A 12568-nucleotide genomic window follows, 5' to 3' on the forward strand; every position below is an offset into this window, starting at 1 on the left:
TATTAGACCGCAAATGTGTGCACTCACAGTGACCTTGAACGATGCTCTGCAGTTTTATTGCATAAGAAAGAAGACAGTCTTGTACTACTTCTGGTCCCTTATGAGAAACAAGATTCCTCTTGACTTCACTCAGTGAAAGCCTCCTGTTCTTAAAAATAACATTGTCAATAACTTGCCTGCTTCATCTAGTGCCTCGCTTCCTCTTCTCTCCATTACAACAGTGATAATTTTGTTTCATGCCAAAGTAATGGCATAGTAACAAAAATGAAAACTATTTCAATCAAGATAGTTTTTAGTCTGGGTTGTAATTCAAAATATAGAACAGTATTTATTCTTGAAACCAAACTAAGATAGCACTATAAAATAAATTGGTATGTTTATGTGTTGCATTCTATTAAATGAAAAAGATAAACTCGAACATTCATTTCAATGGAGAGTGAAGGCCAGACCTTTCAAACATAGCGTCTTATTTCTTCCTCTTTGACCTCTATTTTCCCTTTCTAGCATTACCCTAATATTAAAATAGGAAATTAGCTCTTTATCTTTGATAACTGGCTAATTAGAATATAATCAGAGAATCCTGCACTAATGCAAATTGGGTCAATCTGCCTATCTTGTGATACAGTTTGAGTCTTGGCCAAAATATCCCAAAGACTGAAAATTCTTGGTGATGGGTTATCACAAGCTGCGAGTATGGTCTCACAATATAACAGTCACTTGATTGTTTAGCCTACAGTTTGCTTGATGTGTGATCCTAATCAAGCAGCATAAGCATTCTGCCTTAGTCTTCCTATTTGTAAATAGAGAAAATAATAGTGTCAATAATCATAATGATAGCAACTAAGTCAATGAAAGCTAGTAAAACATAGTAGTGCATAAATGTTTTCTGTCATTATTTTGCATTTGCTACACAAGCAGAACAGAGTTTTGCTTTTCTTTTGTACCAGGATTTTAAATATTTATTTGGTACAGGGTCTCCCTATGCAGTTTGGACTTCTCATGATCCTCCTAACTCAGCCTCCCCAGTGACAGGATTACAGGCATGTGCTACCAAGCCAGATTTCAAGGCCAGCACAATGTGCCAGGGATTAGAGGGCCTGCATAGCACAGGGGATTGAACTCATGTCCTTGTGCTTTCCAGGTAGGCACTTAGGCTGCCAAGCTATCTCATCAACTGGTAGCAGTTTTTGTTTCTGTTTTAACTGTTTTTTAAGGATGAGGTTTAGGCTTCTGGACCCATACTTCAGATTGGTACCTCTTCATTTTTAAATTTAGTGTTTATCTTCAAATAGATTATATGAATCATTGGTGAAGTTCCAAGAAAATATTTGTTTTTATCACATTCAGAGTCAAGTTTTTTGACCATATCAAGTAATCTTAGTCTGTTGTATGCTGATAGTGAGATGTTATACTTTAGAGATTATTTCAGAAGATAAGATTTTAAATTAAAGAACACAAACTATAAAAATTGGCAGATAAAGAAACGGAAGTTTAACCCTAAGAATGAGATATATATGAATTCTAAATATTGAAATTTGGAAAGTATTCCTTTGTTTAATTTCTTCACAAAACAACTTGATTAATTATTATCCACAGCCAGCAATGTGGTGTGTTTCTCCTTCCAAAAACTTAATTTGGGTCTGTGAATTATGCAATAATATTAGAAACTCTCCTAGGAATAATAATACAATTAAGGTCATAATTAAAGCCTTCTTTCATCTTTTGGGTCAAATATGTAAAGCAAGAAACAAAAGCTTTAATGAGAACCCAGAGGAAAGCACAGAAGATTATTAAAGGAATGAAGGAACAAGTTATATAAGAAAAATTAAAATTTTTCAGGATGGCAAACTAAGGGTTGGTGAAATGCTGAGTTTTAATTCGCACTTAAAATTATTCTATGAATCAGGGTTCATTCACTTGCAGAACTTTATCGAATCATTTTATATGTGAAATAAAATAGGAAGACATAAAATACACTGTATGGAAGACAGAAATATGGAATTAAAAGTAATTTGGCAGTGGGCTTAGTGCTGGGATGGTGCTCCAGAATTTCATGAAGAGATGAGTCACTTATGTGCTTTGGCTCAGAGTGATTTGTGACTCTTCACTTCCCCACTGACTGAGGCAAGCTGAAGTCTAGAGTAAGGTCTTCCATCCATATCAAAGCCAGGGCCACATTCAGAGAAGACAAAAAAGCTTGGGAGGGCTTCAAAGGTCCATGGCCTTATTTTTTCCGGAGACATAGTATTCAGAGGAACTTTTCAATTTAAGGACCATAGGACTAGTGGCTTGGTATTGCTTTGCATTGGAATATGCAGGACCTTTGGCTTTAATTCTCACAATCCCCTTAAACAAGAAGAGTAATAATGTATCAGACTTTTTTTTAAATTTATTTTAGTTTAGAATGGTTTTGGCTGGATGTTCTTATTTGTGTATAAGTGTCTTCCCAAAGCTTGATGCAGTCCTGGAGTGGCTTCTAGAATTCATGATTAATTCATGATCTGATGCTGTGATTGTGGGTGTGAAGCTGCACTGCTCTGGGGTGGGTGATCGGCATTACAATTTGCAGAGTAGAGAGAGGCCTGCAAGCAGCTGCAGCCGCTGCTCCACCCTTTGCTTTTTGCTGTTTTTCACCACCATGAATGGCTGCCACCTACCATGTCCCAATCTGCCTTGGTGCCAACTGAGGATGGACTGAAACCTCCACTCACTGTGAACTAAATAAACCTTGCCTTCCTTGATTCTACCTGTTGGGTATTTTCTCCCGGCAATGAAAGAAGAGTAACTGAGACAGAATTTGATACCAAAGAAGTGGAACTGTTGCTGTGACTACCTGACCACATGGATTACAAGCCTCTGAGAATGGCTTATGGGAAGAGATAGGAAAGGTTTGGAGGAGTTACCTACAAGAGAAGAGCTGGAACAACTTTGGATGTTCTGTATGGGAAATTCTGGTCAGAGTTTAGAAGCCCAGAATTGTGGTAGAAATCCTGCCTGTAGAGACCAGGCTGGGAAGCTTTCTGCTGGAAAGAAGAACTGCACTGGTTGTCGGACTCCAAACAATTTGTGTTATGACTTGGCAGAAAGTTTGTCCACATTTTTCTCCTGTCCAGAGACAGCACCTGAGACTGAGATTAAGCATGACGGATTAATTCATCTTGCAAAGGAAATTTCAAGGCAGTCAAGTATTGAGGCAGTGGCATGGTTATTGTTGGGCCTTTTAGTCAGATTTATGTTTAGAATCAAGAGCAAAAACCCAGCAGGATGATTTAAAATGTTGTGAGTTTGGTCAGAAGCAAAGTTCCAATACAGCCGTGGAATGCAAAGATAAAGCTGAGAGGATCTCCATTGTCCCAAAAGAACAACAGAATGGAAAGGATGTCTGAGGGCATCTCAGGAAACAGCAAGTCTCCACCTTTTTGAGCTATACTGCACAGAAGAACTTTTCAATTTAAGGGCCATAGGGTCAGTGGCTAGGTGCTGCTTTGCCTTGGAATACAAAGGACTATGGGTTTTAATTCTCAGAATACCTTTAAACAACAGGAACAATAATGTGTCAGACTTTTTTTTTTTTTTTTTTGATCTGTTCTAGTTTAGAATGGTTTTAATTGGGCATGGTATTGCATGTCTGTATCCCTACTTGGGAGGCTGAGACAGGAGGATCACTGCAAGTTCGAGGCCAGCCTGCGTTACAGGATGAGTTCAAGGCCAGCCTGAACTACATAGTGAAACCCTACCCCAACTTACACCCTAAAAACAACAGGAAAAGAAAGTATTTTTGAAGAAAATTTTCCATTCCAATAATATCTTCTCATACTACAACAAGATTGTTCACTTTTGTTTTTAAGGGAAATATAAAAACCTTAAAATATGTATTAGAAATTGATTTTAAAAATTAAAAATGGTCCCTATTCTACAGGAAAATATGACTGAATATGATTATCTATCTGAGACAGATATTTTAGTTATCTTCTTTTAAAATAGATATTAATGAAACTTCACCTGCATGTCCTTATTTAAGCATTACTGTGACTTAGCATTGCCTAAACTCACATATACAGGCTCTGAAATATCATTAATAAGACAGATGAGACTCACAGAAGTTAGTAAGCTCTTTGTGCTAATTAAAGTAAAAATTATTACAGCAACCTGTAATGTAATGTCCATACCAAAGACAAATTGAAAACAAATAATTATATACCCCTAAGATTAGTGCAGCCAGTCTTTTAGTAATTTAAAAATTTAAGCAGTAGAGTGATCTGTGCACTGGATCCAAGTCCTCTTATCTGCATCGTACAGATAAGAACACCGAGGACCACAGTGACTAAGTAAGTTCCTCCCGCACCACCCAGCCAGTGTCCAGGTTGAAGCGTGGAATTCTGGCTCTGGGGATGGCTCTTGCCTTATCAAGCAAGCACATTTCACTGGGATACCCCTTTAGCTGTATGGTTTCCCATGAGAAAAATTAATCCAAGTCATATGATAAAGTTTTGCCCTGTGTGTGTGTGTGTGTGTGTGTGTGTGTGTGTGTGTGTGTGTGTGTGAAGCGCTTATTCCACTGACCCATCTCCCCAGCCCCTTGGCCATTGCATATTTTAACAAAACAACTTTTTTAGATTTTTATTGTATGGTTTGGTGTTGCTCCCTAATGAAGATGCAGGAAATGCTATGATCAGTAGCCAATATGAGAAAGCTGTGCCCATAAAGATCTTTAAAGTCTTTTTAAAAACATCTCTCAGTGCCAAAAGTTATGGTGCTACTTGTACTTTTATATCCTGGTGAATAAGAAAGTCAAGATGTTCTGATACAGGTGTTTAAGAGCATAGAAACTCTTACATTGCAAATGACAAAACTCTTCTTTCAGGACATCTGCTGTATCAATTGACATGTCAAAATAGAAATCCAGATGGTCACCCAAACCTTCTGTAACATGTACAAACCTGAGATTCTTGAGATAAAACAAATATGAGTGAGACTGCAGAAAATAATATAAGAAACCAAAAGAAAAAAAGCATCTGGTGGGCTCTATTTCTAGTTCTAGTGGGTACAAAATGATCTTAGGAGAAAATAACAGGGTTACATGAAAAATCTATAGTAGTTGAGTTAAGTCACAAATCATATTTAAGATGTTCTCTCAAGTCTTAATTGCTAATAAAAGTAAACATACACCAAGTTTCATTTCATAAAGCCAGTGCACCATCTTTTAAGAATGATCGTGTTTTGTCAAACTATACGACGAACATAAATTTCTGGGATTCCACATATCTGAAGAATAAATGCCATTGCTTTCCAAGGCAGTTGATTCTACAAATACATTTAAATTACACTCTGAACTCAATACCACATTATCCAGTGCCTTCTGGTCAGGGTTTCATTGTTTCTTAAATTCATAATCTCAGTTTTGACTATTTTCTCAAAGAGTATAAAAAAGGTAAAAATGAAAAAAAAAATAGGAACAATAGAGAATTTCACTAAACAAAATGACAAGAATTCAACAATGGTTGTTATATTACATATTGTTGTCTTCAAATTACTTGCTCAGGAGCTGGTCTGGTAGCTCAGCAGATTAAAGGGTCTGCTTAGGCAGAGGGCAGTGGCTGGGGTTCGATCCCTGGCGTGTCATGACCACCTTGCCCCCAGAGTACACTGAGATAGCAATTGAGACTGGGTGTGTTGGTGCGTGCCTGTAATCCCAGCGCTTGGGAGGCTGAACACAGGAGGAGCACTTCAAGTCCAATCTATATAGTGAGACACTCAAGACCCTGTACTAAATGCAAAAACAAAAAAAAAATTGTTCAGGTTACTAGATATAAGCAAACAAAACTGATCAAAAATTAAAAAGAAGTGAGAAATAAAAATTAAGCTTTAACTGGGAGGATTTGACTGTATATTTTAATGCATTATACTCCTATGTACATGTAGGATTTTCAAGAAATACAGATGTAGATAGATAGATAGATAGATAGATAGATAGATAGATAGATAGACAGACAGATAGATATTTTCAAAAAATATTTTCTGTTAACCTCAGGACAAACTTTATCCAGAACCAGAAATGACTCTTATATGGTTTACAGTCTGCAGTGGAGAGACAGGTTGTTTGAAAAAAAAAAAGTTAGTGAAAATTTTCAAAAATATTATGAAGGAAAGAATGCTATTCTACTTTGAGAGTGATTAAGTTGATGCAAAACAGGAGAAATAAGACCTATTTTTTTAGTATGTCCAAGCACAGACATACTACAGATTTTTAACTGATTAACTAATGCAATTACCTGGACAGAACAAAGGCTAAGACAGGTGTCAACATCAAAACAAATTTGATCAGTTATTTCACCCTCTTATCTTCATTTCCTGAGTGTGCTGGAAAATTGTTGCCTTAAAGTGATTTTTCTTTGAAAAGCACAATAATGTCAAGTGCTGAGAAATTGTATGAACTCAATTAATTATAGCATTATATCTGCTATTAACTTATCAGTGTCAGTGACTGCAATAAAATGGATTTGTTGCATCTTAGGCTTTCTTTCTTTTTAAGAATGCAAAATAAAAAGTAAATACATAAATTTATACTGGAAACATCATGTTTCTTGCCAAATGACTTTGAGGATTCATAAATATTGAAGCTGTCATTGATGCAGTCTGTTCATTGTCAAATATGAAAAAGAAAATTCAAGAACACAGGCAGTGTCATTGGGAAGTAAGAAGACAAATTAAGTAACTTATTCAGATGCATTATTAGTTTCCATGTTAATTGTCTATGAAGGTGTGGAAATGAAAGATAATGCGGTTGCCATCACGAAAGTCCCCATGTGAATTTGTGAACAATTTAATTGGAATAAAACATTTCAATTGAGTTTCAGGCATGCTCTACACACAATGGAATCCAGTGGTGCTATTCTCCTCCTGAAAATTTTTCACAGAGGGACGAAAAGTTTCTGGCAACTTCTCTGATCAAGCAGCATTCAAAGATGAAGAATAGTTCTTTTAAAAAGTCTTCAAGGGCCAGGGAGATGGCTCAGTGGAATAAGCTCTTCCCTGGCAAGCAAAAGGGCCTGAGTTCAATCCCTGGTTCCACAAAAAAAAAAAAAAAAAAAAAAAAAAAAGTCTTCAGTAATTTTTAAGGTGAATTCTGTAAATTTCTCGAGCCCATTTTTGTTTTACTAGTAAGCTTTATAATGATGATGATTGTTAGGTTGTTAGGTTTTTTTGTACTGGGAATTGAACTCAGGACCCTGTGTTTGCCAGGCAGGCACCGTGCAGCTAAGTGACATCTGCAGAATTATTAAGCTTTAGAAAGTAACTAGAAGATTTATATGGACAGGTTCTATGAGTTTTAAATTAGTTACAGAAACTACATAAATTATTATCACCCTTCTTGTTGGAGACAGGCACTCAGAGTCCTTGTTGCAAATGTTCTGGTGACTTGGGTTGGCCATGAAAATAGAGATTCTTTAGAGTCAATCTCATGTAAAAGAAAACTTGGAGCAGAATTGTTCTGAGAATTTCCATTTCTCACAAAAAATTTGGGACAGTTTTTAAAAGTGTTACAAGTTATCTTGAGACAAAATAACTTGTTTCAAATTCTTGCTTTTTGTCTGGGGCTATGCCTAGCTGTAGAGCATCCACTTAGCCTTCACTAAGGTCAGAATACACAAGAACAAAAAGAACAACAGAGTACACTCACCATTGGAAGGTCTCAGGAATCTACTTTGCTAACACGTCCTCAGGTCATCTGTATGTACGGCAATATGAGTTACATTCAAGAAACAATCAGGGGCTTGTCTGCCACATACACAGTGTGCAAGAAAATATGGTTCAAGATGATGGGAACATGCTGCTTGGCATATGTGAGTATTGGGTGGGCTTAAGAAGGGAGCGACTTGGTGGATTTTCCTGAACTCAAAGCAAGCATCCTCTAATGCATTTATACAGCCATGTCATCTTGAGCTCACGCTGAGTAGGTTACATGTCCAGATCTGAATGTGACAATCAGATTATGAAAGACTCCTTAAATTCCTTGCACATTAAATTCCTTCCAAGCAGGACAGGGTTGTAGAAAACAGTTTCATTGATTTTTCCCTGCTATTGTGTTTTTTAAAAAACATATAATTTATAAACTTATACACCTATAATTGAGATTTTATTAACCCAAATGATGGCTTTGCAAGTATAAAATAAAAAAATGTTTGGGACATTTGTTTAAAAATATCAAGAGATACTTCATTCCAGACTACTACAATTGGGAAGAGATTGACCTCAACTTTTCAAACATAAAGATGTTTTTAAATGGTAGTTTATGTTTGTTGTTATAACAATGAATGAATATCAGATCTAGGGAAATTTATGGAAATGTGAGTTCATTTACTCATGGTTCTGGGGATCCAAAGTCAGGGGTCTGTGTCTGGGGAAGGGCTGTTGCTGGAAAGTATTCTCTGCAGACTCCCCAGGCAGTGTAGGGCATCACATGGGGAGATGAAGCAAACTCGTCAACTCAGGACTCTCTCCCTCTTATGCAGTCACTAATGGTACCATGACACCCTGAACCCATGAACTCCCCTAATCCTAATTACTTCCTAAATTCTCCTCATAATACTACTACAAGAGCAATTAAACCTCAATATGAATTTTAGAGAGGACAACCATTCACACCATTGCAGCGTTAATGGAAAAGTAATGATGACAGTGGAGAAAATCTTTGCTCATTAAAAAGAAAAAGAAAAAAAAATACTCTCTTCTATAGAGAATAAGAAACAAATCCTGTTTTTCTTGATGACTGTATTTCAAAAGGGTAGTTCCAACTTGGTTTTTACTTGAGAAATATATTTCTGGTTTGTAAGAGGTTTACATTTCAAAGGAACAAAGGAAAAATGATTTACAGTTGCATATTTTCTGAAAGTAACATCCTTAAGAAAAAGGACATCAAGTGTTGATATTAAGAATGCTGTATAAAGTATAATCAAGTTGAGGAGAAAGAGAAAGTCAAATAGATCATAGAAAGCGCATAGCTTAAGAAATTCTGGTTCTGTAAAATGCATGGAAATATTTCTATTTTATGAAATGCTTCAGGATAATCCTAGTTTCCCATAGCAGCAACCATATTGCCTACAGTGTTTGCTCAGACATTAAGATGGGATGTCGTGCTCACAGCCAGTTCTGTCTGTTTGGATGAAAAATCGTGGACTATGGAAATGAAAACTGAATGATTAATCATTGTGATGTTCATATAAATTATGTTATCATATTCATGTGGATTAGCTATTCAAATTTTCGGTTTCACTTGGAAAATTGGTGGGCCATGCCCAGAAGACATCTTTCCTGTAAGTTTATGGATAACAATATGTTGAAGCAGATTCCCTATATTTGATTATTACTGTATCTCACAATGCCTAACATGCCTTGGTAGTCACTTCCACTTCAGAAGGATCTAACAAAACTCAGGCATACCATAGACATTAACAACTAGTGGGGCTGGCCAGATAATTCAGTGGACTAAAGTGCCTGCTGAGTCAGGAGCAGGGGCTGGGTTCGATCTACCGTGTGCCGTGCTGGCTCTGCTCCTGGGGCATGCTGAGATGGCAACTGAGACTGGGCCTGGAGGTGCACAACTGTAATCCCAGCTCTTGGGAGGCTGAAAACAGCAGAATCATTATGAGTACAATCTGTGTAGTGAGACCTTGTAGCCCCTGTACTAAACACATAAAAATAAAATAAAATACTTACGGGTAGGTATACCATAAATCAAAGCATATCATCCCTTGCTAACTTTCAAGAACATTGCTTCTTGTCTGCACATTTTCCCTCTTCTAGTATTTTCTGACTGCATATTCCTCCATCCCCCGTACCTCTGCATCGTGTGCAGCTCTCCTTCCAGTGTTTGCATGTAATAGCATCCCAGCCACTTAGTGTGAGGTGCTGTCAGCCCCAAAGGTGCTCTGTGACAGGTCACAGTTTCCACAACATCCTACAGAAATCAATACAAAGCCGCCAGTTTGCTAATAAATCTTCAATTAAAAAGTAATGAATTTTGAATGAGAAATGATTTCTTGTAAGTGTGACTGAGGACTATGCCTTCATAGCGAAATAAGAGAAGGGCAGGAAAAGTTTATTTCAAGTGTCAACTCTGAACTTGGCCTTATAATTTCCATGATCTGGACCCTTACAACTTGGAGTTAAATATAATTCTCCACACCCCAGCTTCATCTTGAAATGAAATATCTGGTGGATTGCACATAGCGTGAATTTGAGAGAAAAAGTTAAAGGTTAAAAGGTAAATTTAGTTATTAAAAAATAACTTGGAGCTGGAGTGTTTCTATTTTAGATAAGCCTTCATTAGGGTAATTTTATTCTTGTATTGTTATAGTAATTTTTACAGGAACAAAAATCCTAGCCGAATCCTTAATTAAGGCATCAAATGTGGCTGATTCTTTTCACAGATTAGTGAGCAACAGTGAACATTTATATCCTTTTGTGAGGCAGACAGGAGAGAGTTTTCATGTCTCTAGAGCTGAATATTGTTTTATAATCTGTGAGTAATTTGGTCTCCTCCTGAGTCCAAACAGTGACAGTTCATCCACTGAAAAGAGCTAGTGGGGGCGATCCCGCATCGTCCACATCACACCAGCCGTCGAGGTAAATCAGTTCTGTAAAATCAACACGAGCATTGCCGCACCCTCCGCTTCCCCAGTTCTTGCATTATTTTGTGAGGCCTAAGATAGCCCCACGATGCTTGCATTAAGCCATTTCTTTACATTAAGCCAACTCTCCGTTAATTATGTCCTGACTTTGCCTCGAATTCCTTTTCTTTTCCTAAGCATAATAGTCGCTAGCTTCCTTTACCATCCAATTGACATTGTTTTGTATTAATCTGTTCCTGTTTTACTACCTGGCACTTTTTCCTGACTCTCTCTTCAATTAAATGATGAAATAAAGAGCCATTCCCCGCTACATCCACGACTGGCATCTTCCTGAACAGTGGCACTCTATGCATCACTTTGCTGTCCTCTAAGTTCTCTGCCCATGTGGTAGCCTCTGTTTCCCTCCCAGTGTAGCTCACAGGTCCATCAGGAAATCATCTTCCCTCTTCAGAGCACTGTGGAATTTTAGTTCTGATGGCTTTGCTAAGACTGGTATCTTGTATCGCAAAGAACGTTTGCTTATCTTCATAAATTGCAAACTTCTAGAAAGAAGTACCACACCAATTTTATTTTATTTGATTATTTCAATTTTTAACAAATTACTTAATAATATGAGATCTTCAACAGTGTTGCCAAATTTTATCATGAAACATTTATAACCAAGCAAACACAGGACACATTGGTTCTTTGTTACAAGGTAAGGATCCTATTATTATTCATTTTGCTTATAGTTTTGTTCTGACAATTATTTTTGTGATTATTTTTTTATTTTGAATATTTCCATTTCATTAAATTTATTTCAGCAATAAGTCAAATTTTTACCTTCTCATATTAAGGATTAGTTTTACTTTCATCACTCCCAAACCCCGAAGTCTTAGTTTCCTGAGATACTTCTGCATTGAGATTAGTTTTCCAGTATAAGTACCTTCAAGAAAATCACATTTCAAGAACAGAAATATATAATTTTTGAACAGCAATAAAATGTATTGCTCTAGCCCCACATGTGCCTATTTAAAAAGTGATGGAAAGACTTCACCTCTTCCACCAGAGTAGAGATCTGAGATAATTCAGAACCTTGACTTCTATCCCTCAGAATGCTTTCAAATGCACAAATAATGAAAGTCATATATGAGGAGGAATAAAAGTATACTCTTCAAGAATACTTATTCTCAGCCATTCAAAAGAAAATGTCAGTTTCTTGTGGCTGAGATAAAGTGTGGAAATATGTGGTAGATGATTTACTCTGCCGATTGTGCAATCGTATTGAATCATTTCTAAAATATAATAAACTATAGTTAAGTACAAATCTGCAGTTGCTGACCTCTTTATTACCTGATTCATTGTGCTGCACACACTTTGGAGGGAAAATGAGCTCATCAATCAGATGATAATGTTTACCAGCTCACAGCTTTCTTTAGAGCTGATGGCTTCCAGCGGCAGAAATACATGAATAGCTTTGTAAGCATCACTTGGATCGAGACTCTGCTTTTTCTATATGACTCACAGACAGACAGTCTTTAATCCTAAGCACCTGACCTTCCACTAGTCTAATTCCACCAATCACAAAGGCAGAGGGAATTGAAGCATTCAAGGTATCTGAAGTTATTTGAAGCCAAAGGCCCTTGTTGTGAATTCACCATTATCTATGTGTGGGGCATGTTGTACTGGAAGGTGTAATAACTTCCTGTATAAGAGTGTTCCCCTTAAATTAAAGCAGGCCCATGCATTTGATTGACTGTGTTGCTGCTTTGCTATAGCTGAAAAAGAATGTGTTTCCTAGAAGAAGAAAACTCCTGAAAATGTATGTAAGTACAAGCTGCCCTCAATTCAGGAAGGGTCTCTATTAGATGAAACTATCTGGTAAGAATTTTGTTCTAGCTATCCAAGTTCTCTCTCTCTCTCTCTCTCTCTCTCTCTCTCTCTCTCTCTCTCTCTCT

Source organism: Octodon degus, unplaced genomic scaffold (genome assembly GCF_000260255.1).
Source record: "Octodon degus isolate 3935 unplaced genomic scaffold, OctDeg1.0 scaffold00161, whole genome shotgun sequence".
Lineage (NCBI taxonomy): Eukaryota > Metazoa > Chordata > Mammalia > Rodentia > Octodontidae > Octodon > Octodon degus.